We start from the raw sequence: 14,293 nt of genomic DNA on the forward strand, positions 1-14,293 counted from the left end.
TTTGGTCCCATTGCTGGCTTAGCTATTTCACCCAATTTGGGTTAACCCAGAAATGTTAAGAGTTAAGTGTTATCTATTGCTCGCAGCCATCACTTGCTTCCCAGATGGTGGCACCTACAAAACTGGGACACATTTACTCCGAGACACACGCACACACACACACATGCACGCATGCAGGCGCAAAACCACCCCCTCCATATCTCTTTCCTCTGACTGGTGCAGGTGATCTCCACATGCCCGAGGTTTGTTATTATATTGGGAGACAATTGTCTCATTGATCAAGTCTGAATTCAAATGAAACCGAGTGCTTCTTGTAACGTTTGGATTATGTTCCAAAAGCTGCTGTTCATTTGAAAAACACATCATGCTTTCACATGGTCATGTTCCTCGCTCACTACTGGCACCCCGCCATCACTAGATATTGTATCCTCAAATACTGTACAGTATAGCTCACACCTTTATCGCTGTAATCCTTATACCATGCCGCAAACATACCTCATGGCTTGATTACTGCTTGGAGGGTAAATTCTCAGCAGACATCAGCATGTTGATGACTCCTTTAAATAAACACAGGGGACACACACAGTTGAGTAAATAAACACCCTTGGCCACAATTTGAGTCAATAATGTAAGCCTTTTTTAGTTTAAGATAGAAATTGCAGGTCATTTATTTGCTGTAGAGCACGGAACGACAAACGTTTTGAAACTCAGAACTATTTCTTGGGTACTGACGAATGCGAAGGGCTGCCATTTTAATCCTCCAATCTAAAATAATAGTTGTGCTCAAATGTCAGTCAGTTATATGCTATTATTAATATTTAAAGATAAAGATATTCATTTGTGAGAAGACACTGATAGTGTTAATTATTTTTCATTTTAAAAAGGATTAACAACACCTTAAAATATGTATAAATTTGCAAAACTTTATTTCTATAAATCTCTTCAAGTGTTTAAATTTTCAAATGTTGATATCGGCAACATTCCTAGAAAATCACAATGTCTCGCAGGGTCCTACACATGTTGGTGACCTCTGGTGGACATGGACAAGCTGTTGTTGCGTTTCTCTGCTTTTGGTGTTTTTTTGTAACAGCTGAACACCAGTCGGAACTTAAATTGCCCATTGGGGTTTGGTTAGATTTGCTGCAGTAAAAGCATGATCAGGTTTTGAATTATTAAATCAACCCCTTCCATTTACTCGTCTAAATTTTCTTTACACGAGATGGATAAACTTCTTTTGCATCATTGACTTCAAGCAATCTATTGCTGAGTCAAACAGATCCAATAATACGTTTGAATCGTTCTCAGATGGTCCCTAGGTAACACTGCCATCTAGTGGTCATTGCTGAACACGACTGTTTGTGTTTAATGATAGCGGTTTATAAAAGCTCAAGAAAAAATAGCAACAAAATGTGTGCAATTGTGTCTTTGTAAACATAAATGTGATTTGCATTCGCATGCATGCAGAACACGCTCAGTTTTCTGTTATTATGCGTTCTTTGGCTTTATTCACATGACATTTGCATTGACTTCTATTTTGGTAATAAAGTCACAATGACCATTCTGCAAATGCGCCATTTCATTTCGTGTTATTTTTAACGCAATGTTTTTGATTTATTCTTGCCTTTGCTTAACGTTCATTTTAGTTTGATCAATAAATCAAGGCCTCAGATTTATAGTGTCTTCCATAAGCTCAATTTACATGTTTATTGCGTACAATGGTCCATAACTGAATTAAGTTGAATCAGAGGATTTGCAAAATATCTGCCCATCTTACATATGTATGGGATGCAGCACTTGGCTATGACTCATTAACTCTTCCCCGAGGCTAAATGGCTTCATGTTTGGCCTGCACATTCAAAAAAACCAAAAAACAACTCTGTTCACAAAATGGCACATTCACAGTATATATCAAGTGCCTTCATCCCCATGTCTATTCCTATTTTCCCCAAATTAATTTTTACCTCTTTATTTCCCTTTACTAAAACTCAGAGGAAGTTGTCATCTTCTGAAATCTGCTGCACACACGCGATCACTCACTCCACCTCCAAAACTAATGATTGTGAAATTAGTTTCCGAGCAATCAGAAAGCTCCCCCGCTAAGAGCCACTGTATCCATATGCATGAAATTGCCTGTGTTAATACGTGCTATGAATGGTGGGTAATGCAGTGAATAATTCTGACTGCACGTAGTAACGCCGACTTCTATTAGCTTGTGATAGCCGCAGCCCTTTGGCGATATGCTTGTGAATAGCCATGTATGGATAATTAAGCCTTGCTCTTGAACATTAAAACTTGCTTATTTCAGAGCGCTTCAGGCACTTGAGGCACTTATTGGCCTCTCTCTTTTTTTATGCAGTTCCCTGATAATGGCTTCTCATTAGTGTTAGGGTTGTAGCAACTGTAAACATGCAGGTTTCTTGTACTTTATCTTCATGTAAATTGAATGCGTTTTATTCCAAAAAAACATGTGGACTGGATATTCTGCTTAGCTCATATTCCACCAATGCAATATTAATCAGAATGCCATGTTTGGACTATCCATCAATTATCTGACCCGCTTTTCCTCACAAGGGTCGCAGGTGTGCTGGAGCCTGTCCCAGCACACAAAGACGAACAACCACTCGCGCTCACGAACACACCTAGGGGAAATTCAGATTGTCCAATCAACCTACCAATGTATGTCTTTGGAATGTGGGAGGAAACCGGAGTGCCCGGTGAAAACCCATGCAGGCACGGAGAGACTTCCCCTTTAATTCAAACACTTGCTTATATTCTTAAGACACGTGAACCCCTTCTTTTAAAAAAGATTAAATAAGGTTCTCAAGATCTTGAGTTTCTACATTTTATGATGTTGTTGGATCCATAAAACACTTCGGTTTTATCACCCTACCGTCCCTTGTTAAAACTTGCGTCTTATCATCTTAAGCATGCAAAGGAAATGGAGTTTAATGTGGCTTAGCAGAAGATTTAATGTGGCTCCAGGAAAGGAAAAGAAAGCAATCAAGCTTGTTGCATCATGTATCTATTATGCATTGGCACTACAGTGTGTGCTCAATGCTTGCATTATCATCAGAATTTAGGGCCAGAAAGAGACCCAAGATAGAGCTCATAATAGTAGCCATTGTAACTCTCTTAGCCTCGAAAGATTATTATTGTCAAAATTGATATAGGCCTATATTACCCTCCTGAGACACATCTTGTGAATTTGTGTCCGTTGTAGTGGACATTTGACTTTGGTATACATATTTTGACCCATTTGAGCTACCCTACCAAGTCCTGGTGTGCTCAGAAGAGGACACCATGGCCTTTCAAATGATTTTTTGTGTTGGGATGGGCTCAAAGGATCTTTGCTTTCTTGCTGACCCGAAACACAAATATAAGGACAAGAGATTAAGATATTGCTTAATTAGTAATACGAATCATTAAGAAAAGAAACATACTGAAAATCCTTAAAGGGACACTTGATTGAGCTTAACATTGGCATTTATATAGTCGATGCGCATGTAAAAAAATAAATCAGTAATTACATTAATTAAAAAAAAATAAAACATTGCCATGTTTCTTGGTTTGTCACTGTGTTTTCTGAAACGGCGACTGATCGCCCCCAAAATGCGCGCTTGTCCACTTCAACCTGTAAAATATAAAAGCGTTCCACCCAATATTTTGGGTGGGGATAATCTTCATTACCAGAAGGCATTTTCAAACTTCTTAATTTTGAGTCGATTTCTCCAAAACAAATTGATACAATTGGAAATTGGACTAATAAAAAAAAAAAAAAAACATTTTTATAAAATTCAAAATTGTGAGTTGCTGATTTTGCTCTAAGGGGCAGGAAATTACAAAAAAATAAAAATACATTTAAAAATTTTATTTTGCCCAAGGTCTCAACAGGATAGCTTCTAGAGGTTTTCTCAGACAAGCAAACAAGAATAGTGGGGAGACTCAAATAGAAAAAAAAATGTGCAACCGGATGACTTTGCTTCATTAAATACACAACGTAGCTGTGATGCCTGTGCTCTTTCATATCCATATGTGAACCATTTGCCCCCCCCCTCCCTTCTTAAAACCTCTGGCTCATTAGTGCTGCCTTTATGACATGCGGCTTTACCTAAATGCTGTGGATTTTTCCACTCTGCTTCCTGGCCCACAGGCTTGACGGAGGGGTTGGACTGATCTTTTCTTGTCTCAGCGGCATTCTTCTAACTTTTCTTACAACTTAGAAAAAAAAGCAAATGTAAAAAAGTATTTACATTGATATAATAGAATTAAAGAGTTTAGTTAAATAATAAATATTGTCAAGTATAACAGTAAAATCAAGTACAACAACGCACATTCATTCATCTATCCAGTTTCCTCTTCTTATCTGGGACAACAAAGCAGTACAACGCAATATAATCCACATTATGTAGATTTATTCAACTATAAATTTGGCTTTGGCAATTCAGTCCTCACCAGACACTAAACATACACGCCACTTGATGGCAGTGTAACATTTGTTTGAATACTTTCTATAGCTTACGATATTAAGTATATGTGAGAGAGAGAGAGAGGGAGAGAGAGAGAGATACTGTGTATATACATTGTATTTTGATGTGATTGTTGATTCACCTTCTTCAGCGTTAAAAGACTGCCACCGAAACATGTTAAGTAAATTACAACCTAAAAAAAAACGTCTGAGAGAAAAAAAAACAAGTTTAATTATGATCAAGAGACAGAATGAACTTTTTTCAGTTAGAATTATATGTAGTTACAGTGCACTATAATTTGAAAAAAAAAAACTTAAGTTTTGTAGCAAAGTAAAGGATTAGCATGGAGCAAACAACATGCTCCTTTACGAGAGTCACTCGGGTTACTTTTTTTTCAGTGGAAAATCATATCCTGTAAGAAGCCAGTGAGTTTGTGCCTTGAACTGGCTCACAGTTTTTTTTTTTCTCTTAACTTTGCTCTTTAGGAGAAATGAGGCTGCGCCGCCTGACGCAGGACTTCCCATCAGCCGCCCTCAACCCAGCACACATGTTTCTGATAGACCTCCACAAGCCCCAGTAATCTGAGGGCAGCTCATTCAATGAGAGGGAGAGGGAGGAGGAAGAGGAGGAGGGGGGGCATGGTTGGTGAGAAGGAAAAGGAGGAGAAAAAGGAGGGAAGGTTGGACTGGAAAGACGAGTGAGAGCAATGGCAAGAGAAAAGGCAACATTTTAAGGGCACAAATCTGCTCGTGACTGCACAGCCCACTGCAGTTAAAAAATTAGTTTTTCAACAGTCAATCTGTATGTTTCTTGTGTTTTAGTTTGGAGAAGTGCACGGTATCAAACCAGGAGTTGTTTCTATTACTATGTCCCTCACATGTAACCCATTCAAGATGATTTGGGGTGACAGACGGGACACACCCTGGACTGGTCATCTCTTCTCTCTGCGGTAGCTGTGAGGCATGATGTTGCCTCAAGATTGAAAGTCGTTGTTACACAAAAACAAGTGATGATAAGTTACATGCATTTGAGTAAGCCTGTTTGATTGCCGTTCATTGGGGTAAATTGGAAGAGGGGGGTTACTTTTATGACAATCAAGTATAAACTGTGCAAAAATGTTGATTAAAATATTACCGTGACTTGAGGCATGACCAAGCTTTTCCTCAAACCACGAAGGATTTTCTCAGGGATCGTCATTGGTCTGCGAAACACATTTTGAGAAGCACTGAGGACACGACACACACTCAGTCAAACGCACACACACACACACACAAAAAAGTCCTTGATTTCCTACCTCCCAAAGAGAAGTGAGTGTAAACATAACAGTGAGTGGAGCTATTTTTAAGTTGTAAGTGAACATCAGAAGAGTTGAAGTAAGAGAAGAGGGAGGGGGTGCATACTTAAAGGTGGGCCACGAGGAAGAGGATTAACTGTGAAATGAAAAACAGCCACAGCAGGAATAAGTCACTGAAAAAAAAGTTACTATGTTCTCCTGTGAGTGCAGTCAAGCTGGCACAACCCCAAAATGAGGGGAGCAAATGTCAAGTCAGTTGGAATTAAGACGGACAATTGATATAGAACATCACCACACTGAAGAGTAAACCTAATGACTGTTGAAAATAATGCCTTGGAGATAATCACGGGTCGATAATTAGGTACACGTGCAATCCATGGAGACGCAATGCAAGGGATGAATTTTGTTTTCATGAAGAGACGCTGGTGCACATTTTGACAATATTTTTGTCAAAAGCAGGAATAAGTGACAATAAGTATGAGTATCGCCAACAGTCAATCAAATCAGACAACTAGCATATTTTTAAGTAAGAATTTATGATTACATTGCCTTATCAGGGGGGGTCAAACTTAATAACACATTATTATTATTATTATTATTATAGTTTCCCACAGAGGGCCGTTATGATTTTGAAACCATAAAATTGTTTAATCACCACCACATATTACATAACCATTACACGACAAATTTATGAATAACTAGTTTTGAAATCTGAAGTCAAGAATGGAAGTTTGGTCCATTTTTGTTCAAGTTATAATAATAACGTGAAAAAAATGCATGAAATATTTTCATTTGTATTATTTATTAAATACAACAATTTTAATTTTTGGTACCAATTTTAGCAAGTATCATGGAAGTTGATTTGCTTTCATGGGCCACATAAAATGATTTGACGGGCCAAGCCCGGCTCCCGGCCCTCGAGTTTGACACCTGTGCATGTGTGCCGTATGCTGTGGTCTATTTATATACGTAATGATGCTCTTGCCACGTTTTAGTGGATATGATTAGCTAAAATAACCAGAACTGATTTAACAGCCCAAAAAAAACATCAGACTGACTAATGGCAGGCTCATGTTTCAAATGTAAGTTTTGAAGACGGAATGTTTGAAGACCCTCCACCCGCCAACACAAAATGCATGCAAGCGGAAAAAAAAAATCATCTCCAGTTCAAATTATTCCTGCAAAGAACTGTGTTGGTAATAGCGACAAAATTGACGAAAACAGTTTTAAATGTGAGTGAACACACAGGAGTGAAGCGAACAGTGAGAACATACACACGGTTTTATTCCAGTCACAACATTAAGGTGAGAGGGTGGAACGTGATGTAACTTAGCACAGGACAGAGTGACAGTGCAAACATGTACACACGCACCCTCACCCAAACACAAACAGCACAGTGACACTGTCGCCTCGAAGAAGGAAATAAATCATGAGTGTGTGACGCCGGCGGAGCCTCACGACCACGTTTTGAGGCCTCCGGCCTTGTTTAGCTGACCTCAGTGAAAGCAAACCTCATGACAGAAGGTCTGGCATTGTGTGTGTGAGAGTGCGCGCGTGCGTGTGTGTGCCCGCACCGCTCTGGAGCCAGACGGTCTGCCGGCCGCCAGCTTTGCTTGCTTATAACGGCTGAGAACATCCGATCCCCTCGGGGAGGACGGGAGGGGAGGGTGGAGTGGCGAGGCTACTGCTTACCACTCTCCACTCCGTCTTTATCTTGGCTATTTAGACAAAGAACAAGCATTAGGCCGGTCATCAGCTACTTGGTTTATTATGCATGGCTATGACCGGGTGTGCATGTACGAAATGGGCAACATCAAGGAATAGTCGTTTCAATTAGGCTATTTCTCAGTGAAAATGGAATGAAAATGACCTTTTGGTCATTTGTTTACAAGGCCTATGGTAACTTATTAAAAAGTAAACGTTGGACAACAAGACTGAAGAACCGAAAAACTCATCCGTTATATTGCTCTACTGAGTAGTAAAATGTCCATCTGACAAGACGACAATCTTCATACGTCCGTGCGCGTTGGAAAATAAAATGGTTGTGAATGAGCATTGCGCAAGTTGTAAAGAGTCGTACAAGTGTGAGGCAGACATGCTAACCGAGAATGCAACTTTGCCATTTAAATTACTCACAAAATTTGCCATTAATTTCCAAATCACGTCATTCTGTATTCATTTTCTCTGACTTTCCTAAATTTTTGCTTGCCCCGGGAGGTCCTATGATAAGATATGGCTGTTGATACTGTTGATGATAAGTTAGTAATAGTGATATAATACAATAAAAACTTTATTTACATAGCGCATTTGACAATAGCTGGAGCAGTAACAAAGCACTTTACATATGGTGTCGTATAAATTAGCAGTAAACTAGAACTCAAATTAAAACACATTTATAGTAGATACCATAAGAACAGCAGAACATGTTTAGTCGAAAGCCAAAGAATAAAAATGTGTCTTCAAATGAGTGGGCAGTAGCAGTTGCAATTAAGAGTATGGTAATTAGAGTAATTGATGCCCTTCTCAAAACGTTTATAGCGTTGCCAGCATTCAATAGTTCAAAGCTCCTGCTTTGTCACCAAAACTTTATGTCCAATAACTAACAATTGACTTCTAAGGGGAACTTTATTCTTTTAACGGACAAAAACATTACGTCCTCCACCGTGCCGCCTGTAGTTAAATATTGTAACATTATTTTCCGCTAAAGAAAAAGGTCAAATAATCCTTTTAGCTGACTTGTTATTAACGGGAGACCGGAGGCCTCGTTCCATCCATTGCAAGCTTAAATGTGTCACACCAATGGCCTGGCACGGACGCTTCATTGTTTTTGCAAGTCTGTGTCGACTTTGACAACATTTTCAAAAAGTCAAAGTTAAAATCTTTTTATTCTCACTAAATTACATCCCATAACAAATGATTACTTTTGGAAGAAAAAGCTTTTGACGGCAGCTAGAACAAGCAGAACATCCCAGTGTGAAAGTATTTAATTGATGAACAAGCCCTTTTCATCCTCCCCTTTACTTTAATTGCGCTAACTTATTTATCATCCGGGGAGGAGGCTGTTGCTTTGTGTTCTGACAGAAACAAATGGTCCTTAATCAACACCAGACGCTTGTGTTTAACCATGACAGAACACTTCCACTCCCCTCACAAAGCTGTTGCACGCTCACTCTGGCCGGTCAGCAGAAGCCTCTGCATGTGGCCCTCAGCGAAGGCCATTCAGAAAAATATCAATAATCATTTCTTTATTTAGGTGAATCAAATTTTATAACTCACAAGGTAGAGTACACCCCCCCCCCAAAGGTCTTAAAAATAGTGCAATTTGTTTCCCTGTGTGTAACTTAAGGTTGAAAGCAAACAAGCGTTCACGCAGTAGTGTGGGAACAGGCAGCCTTCTCTCTCCCTGACTGAATGGAAAAAAAAAAGTGGGGGCAGGGGGGGGGGGGTAAACGCTGGGCAATAAGAGGACAAGATGGTGTGCTGGAGGAGAAAATGCGAACATAGTCAAGAAGGAGATTCATCGGACAAGAATGTTTGGTCGTGTCCTGCCAACATTAGAACCATACGAGCGAGGTCACAGCAACAAGACTGAGCAAAGGTCCAATATATTGTTGATCACGTTCAGGCCAAGTCCGCACGCACACGCAAAACATATTTTCCCAATCTCTATCCACATGAAAACACATTTGCAGACTGTCAATCAAAAAAAAAAAATGTAAGAGCAACTTTGTCCATGGTTTTCCGTGCTGTTTTTCTCCAGTGACTGCAAAATCAGTTTTTGTATGAACAAAAAAGCTAAAATGCATTAAAGAAAATAGCTGTGAATAAAATGCATGGAAAAATATACAATGTTTAAAAACACCTGCGAAGAAATAACAGAGGCAGGACACGCATGAATTGGACAATAGTTGTAAACTGTAATATTTGATTCTCAAATATTTCTGATTTTGAATTCAATTTGTTTATTCAGGGTGTGTGTTTTATTAACTAAGCAATATTCCATCCAGATAAGTGATGGGTAACCTAAACCATGGAGAGGGCCACAATTTTTTCATCATTGTCACACTTTTCAACTAGATGTGTGACCAAAAAAAAAAATGCCATTTTAAATATCAACGAAGTAAATACAGAAGTGAAAAATACATGCACTTAATTATTAAATTTTTGGAGAATACATTTCTCAATGCGTGTAACTAAAGATCTGCAAATCCACATACTATTTTTTTCCAGTGCAAAGTGCTCTCTTGCATAAAAAAAAACATTCAAGGACAGCACTAAACTGTTAAACAAGAAACCAACATTAAGTGCAAAAACAAAAATCAACTCAGTCCATTTTTTTTATATTATTGAGGTACTGTGTTTGTTCTGCATATCATCCGAAATCTACAAAAAAAAAAAAAAAGGGAAGTTTAAGACCAAGCGTAAGCGCAACTAAGATATGTCTGCCATCTAGTGGTAATTGATCATAACTGAAAATTTATGTTTGGCACGCGCAGATTTGGATATTTGATATATTTGAATGCACTGCTGTCAAGTCATAATGACTTGTTTAAAAATTATAATTCAAAGTCATAAAAAAATAAAATAAATTCGTATTACTGCGATATGTTCAAAAGGTTTCCTAAACGTAGCTCCTCAGTATGACAGAAAAAGCCCATCTATCAATGTCCTAGTTAGTCAAATTAATCATCCACTGTACTCCAAAATCATCATAAGAACACCACTAACCACTAGAAAATGTCACATCACATCCGAGTCAATTGGTTTCATATTGAAATGAAAATATCAAAGTTATCTGCAGCTAATCCATTTCATGGCTCCACTTTAATGAAACCAAACATTGTCTGATCCATCTTTAAAGGCTTAATAGTCCACCGGTTCGCTGTCACGCTGCGAGCTGTCATCTGCCGCCCAGATCCCTCCGAGTGTGTCCGGTAGCCGACTCGGCTCGACACGCTTACAACACTACGGGACGAGGCCCAAACAAGCATGCACATCTGGCGCCTCAGCTGGCCGCCAGCCACCGTGTTCTATTTTCTTGGTCTCCTCCTATGGTGTATATCGCAAGTCAATGTAAATGTTCATTTCCATGCCTACAGCCTGGCTCGCATTTCAGAGCAAGTTTCTTTGTGCACAGAGGTCACTTAAAGTTGACATTTAGCATGGGAAGTGTTCTGAGTGACTGTCACAGGTGCCAGGTCGCTGCTGCCACAAACAAATATTCTACTGACGTCCAAGTGTGGTCAAGTGACACACTTGAAGAATGTCCTCTCAGCTATGACGTCACCCCCCATTTTTTATTGTGTGTGTGGGAACAAACTCAAATATCAATCTCAAGATCTTTGTCAACAAAAGATACGCATCCATGCCCTGCAATGTGTTGACATTAACTCATGACATTAAAGATGTTTTGGTCTCCACATTAACTAAACAGAAAAAAATCATCCATCCATCCATTATCTGTACCGCTTCTCCTCACTAGGGTCGCGCCATTTAAAAAAAAAAAATTAAACATGGCTTAGGCGTTAGAAGAGTTGAGGCGGCGTGTGTGCATTTGTCCTTCCACCTGCTTGTACATTTTTGGGTCATGTCCCTTAGAAAAGGCAACTGAACCAACTGGGCCTGTTTCACTATATAATAGATCAAATAAATAGATATCCAGTGTTTTATATCCAATAACAGATATAAACAAACTGCTACATTGATCAAAATTACATCCCACGACTTTGCAGCTGTTTGCAGCATTGAGCGAATCCTGACAAAAAGAAAATTGAGACTTGTAGACAATCTCACAAACCTTCGCCACTCAGTGAGTTACTTTAACTTTTCCACCCTTTCTCCCCGACTATTACAGCCACCAATGACACGCAACATACAAGACATGCCGAATTGAAAATGACGCTTTGATCGTGGGGCTAGCCTTTCAATACATCGGCCCGCAATGCATCGTGGGAGATGCAGAAACCAGTCTATACGTCGTGAAACACCCGTCCACATCCAGAAATTGAAAATATTTAACAGCTGCCAGCCTCAGCTGTACTTTGGGCTTGGGTGTGTTTTTTGTTGATGCAATGTCAGGTACGCTGTCCTAGGGTTTTCACTACGACCACCCGGTTTCTGATGCAAATGAGTGAGCCCACGAGGATTGGCCGGAAAAAGTCGACTTCCATCCCACAGGGCCCCGTTACTCCCAATTCTACCAGTGCAAAGTGGAGCAAAATACCAATAGAAAGAAACTTCTACCCAAGAGCACATTTATACAGAACCTTGTGCTAGACTTATACAGGGCCCAATCCGTTGTTACTGAGGCCTACTTACACCACTGAAAGGTATAGCTGTGCGCAGATTGTGGTAGCAGCTCTGAACTTGAGGTGGGAAAGATGGGGTGGATCAATCGATTTTTGAGTGAAAGGAGATGTGCGACTGAATTTTGTTGTCTGAAGTTTTATGGTTTTAACACTTTTCTCTCTCTTTAAAAAAAAAAAATAAAACAGCAAACACATTGTCTAAAGCTGGGGTGGCGGGACACAATGGGTTCTAAAATTTGACAGAGTGGCCGAACCAGGAGCAGATGGATGGAGTGTTTTGGTAACCTCACCTCATCGGAGAAAAAAAACACATTTAATTCTGAATGAAAATGAACAAAAACATTCCAACAATATATATGTCTTTGACACACCACATTATTTAGAAAATAAAACATTAACAAGGTTAATTCATTTCATTTTTTTCAAGTTCGTCCGGCCGGATTAAAACGCTTAACGGGCCTGATGTGGCCCCTGAGCCGTAGTTTGCCCACCCCCTGGTCTCAAGGGCCCGCAAATGTTTGGGTTGCATTGATTGACTTTGGAAGGGCCCGATGTATTATGCGCATGCCTCCTCTTTAAGACAATATGAATGCATTTCATTTCATAGTCACAGTCACACACAAAAACAGGGTCTTTTGTATGCGGAAAAGGAGCCACAAGGATCCCCTTCAACCTCTCTTCATCTTGCACAGCTACTGAAGAGGAGTTGACAAGGTGTTCCTGGCTGTTGGAGAACAAGTTAACAAAAGCGTTCTTGTTTGAGATTTAGGTCTGCTGGAAAGCACACTTTGATATGAAAAGTCTGCTGGGGGTGGAGGGGAGCAGGGAGGGGAAGATAAAAAGGATGAAAACAAATTCGGGCTGTCTGTCAAGCCATGTAGTCTGTAGGTGCAACCACATAATGGACACACTAATATTTGTGCAGTCTGAAAAAAATAGAGCAGTTCTCTGGCTTGTCGTGTGGTAAAGTTGGATCGCCTTCCAACAGTGCGTCTGGAGCTACGACAACCACCTGCCTTTTTCTGTTGGACTGGTGTACAGACCACGCTGTGTGGCCCCGTAGGATGCCAGGACGACTGCCCTGAGCGTAACGTCGGATCGCTGCGGCCCAGACAAAAACGCGAAACACAAGCACATCTCTTGCTGCACCCAAACACCGGCTATGGCGACTGCCAAAGTGGAGCATGGAATAACACAACAATTCATTTGATTCAAAGGTAAATTGATGCACATATTGCTACATTTTCTTATGAGGGTTATGATTCAAGTACTGTCGGGGAAAAAAATAAAACGGCACATGTCGGAGCAATGCTAGCCAGAGCATGAACTAAATTTCCTCTGTAAGAATTATAATGTGCAATGTTTAATAGAAATGATATGGCGGAACTTTTGTCATGACCAACATACATGGAAACACTTGAGTAAACAACATGTAAAGTAACTAATTAACTAACACATGACAACCTCACCTAATTGATGGATGTTACATATACTGAAGCTCTATGGGTGGAGGAAAATCAAATGTTGACAGCGGACCTCCAGGGGCCATAGAACATGTTTGACAAGCACATAATTCAGTTTGCATGTGTTGTGGAATGAAGGGCAGCCGTGTTGTGATGAGGGCGCGAGCACGAGTGGCAAGCTGCCGCATGTCAGCCATCCAGCAAGAACGCAGCAGAGAAGTGTGAGGACGATTCACTTCTCCTTCTTGGAGATTGCAAAGGCGCCTCTGCTATTATCCTGATTAGCAGCGGCCCGCGGGGCAGTTATTAGTGCATTTGTATTCATTCCTCGGGATCGTCCCTTTCTGTCAGTACAGGCCAAAAGGAGCCACTCTACAACCACTAGAAATTTCAATTATCCTGACAAAAGTGAATGCTGAGTGATGCAGAAGTTGAAGAATCCCACTGAGGAGGTGAACTAATATAATATCATATATATATATATATAAATTCCAAATCATGTGCAACAAACTGATTTCTTATTTTGGTTTAAAAAAAAAATAAAGTTTTCACACCGTCCTTCTGGGGTATTTTGTATCGAAGACCAAATTAATTCCATTTGGAGTAAAGCTGGTATATAACACTGGCATCCTCACACCTCCAAAATCATCACGTTACAGGAGACCCCAAAAATGATATTTTTCTTCAACCATTAATATTGCATCACTAATGAGAGCAAAACCAACACTTAAGATATAATGTTTAAAAATATGAAATTGACCA

General features: G+C 39.9%; 1 protein-coding gene across 2 annotated transcripts in view; it reads right to left on the reverse strand.

The window, feature by feature from the left end:
• The window catches only part of smad3b (SMAD family member 3b), a 31,954-nt gene that overhangs the window by 10,253 nt on the left and 7,408 nt on the right, over positions 1–14,293 (reverse strand). The window contains exons 3-5 of one of the 2 annotated variants that reach the window (XM_088298051.1): positions 5,601–5,667; positions 4,109–4,215; positions 496–557 (exon numbers count right to left, since the gene is read on the reverse strand). The gene's annotated coding sequence lies outside the window, so the exon portion shown is untranslated. The remainder of the gene's footprint in view (positions 1–495; positions 558–4,108; positions 4,216–5,600; positions 5,668–14,293) is intronic. The other variant, XM_088298052.1, reaches the window with a different exon arrangement.

This window comes from Idiotropiscis lumnitzeri, chromosome 6 (assembly GCF_059441095.1).
Source record: "Idiotropiscis lumnitzeri isolate Australia: NSW breed Sydney's pygmy pipehorse chromosome 6, RoL_Ilum_1.0, whole genome shotgun sequence".
NCBI classification, from domain to species: Eukaryota; Metazoa; Chordata; class Actinopteri; order Syngnathiformes; family Syngnathidae; genus Idiotropiscis; species Idiotropiscis lumnitzeri.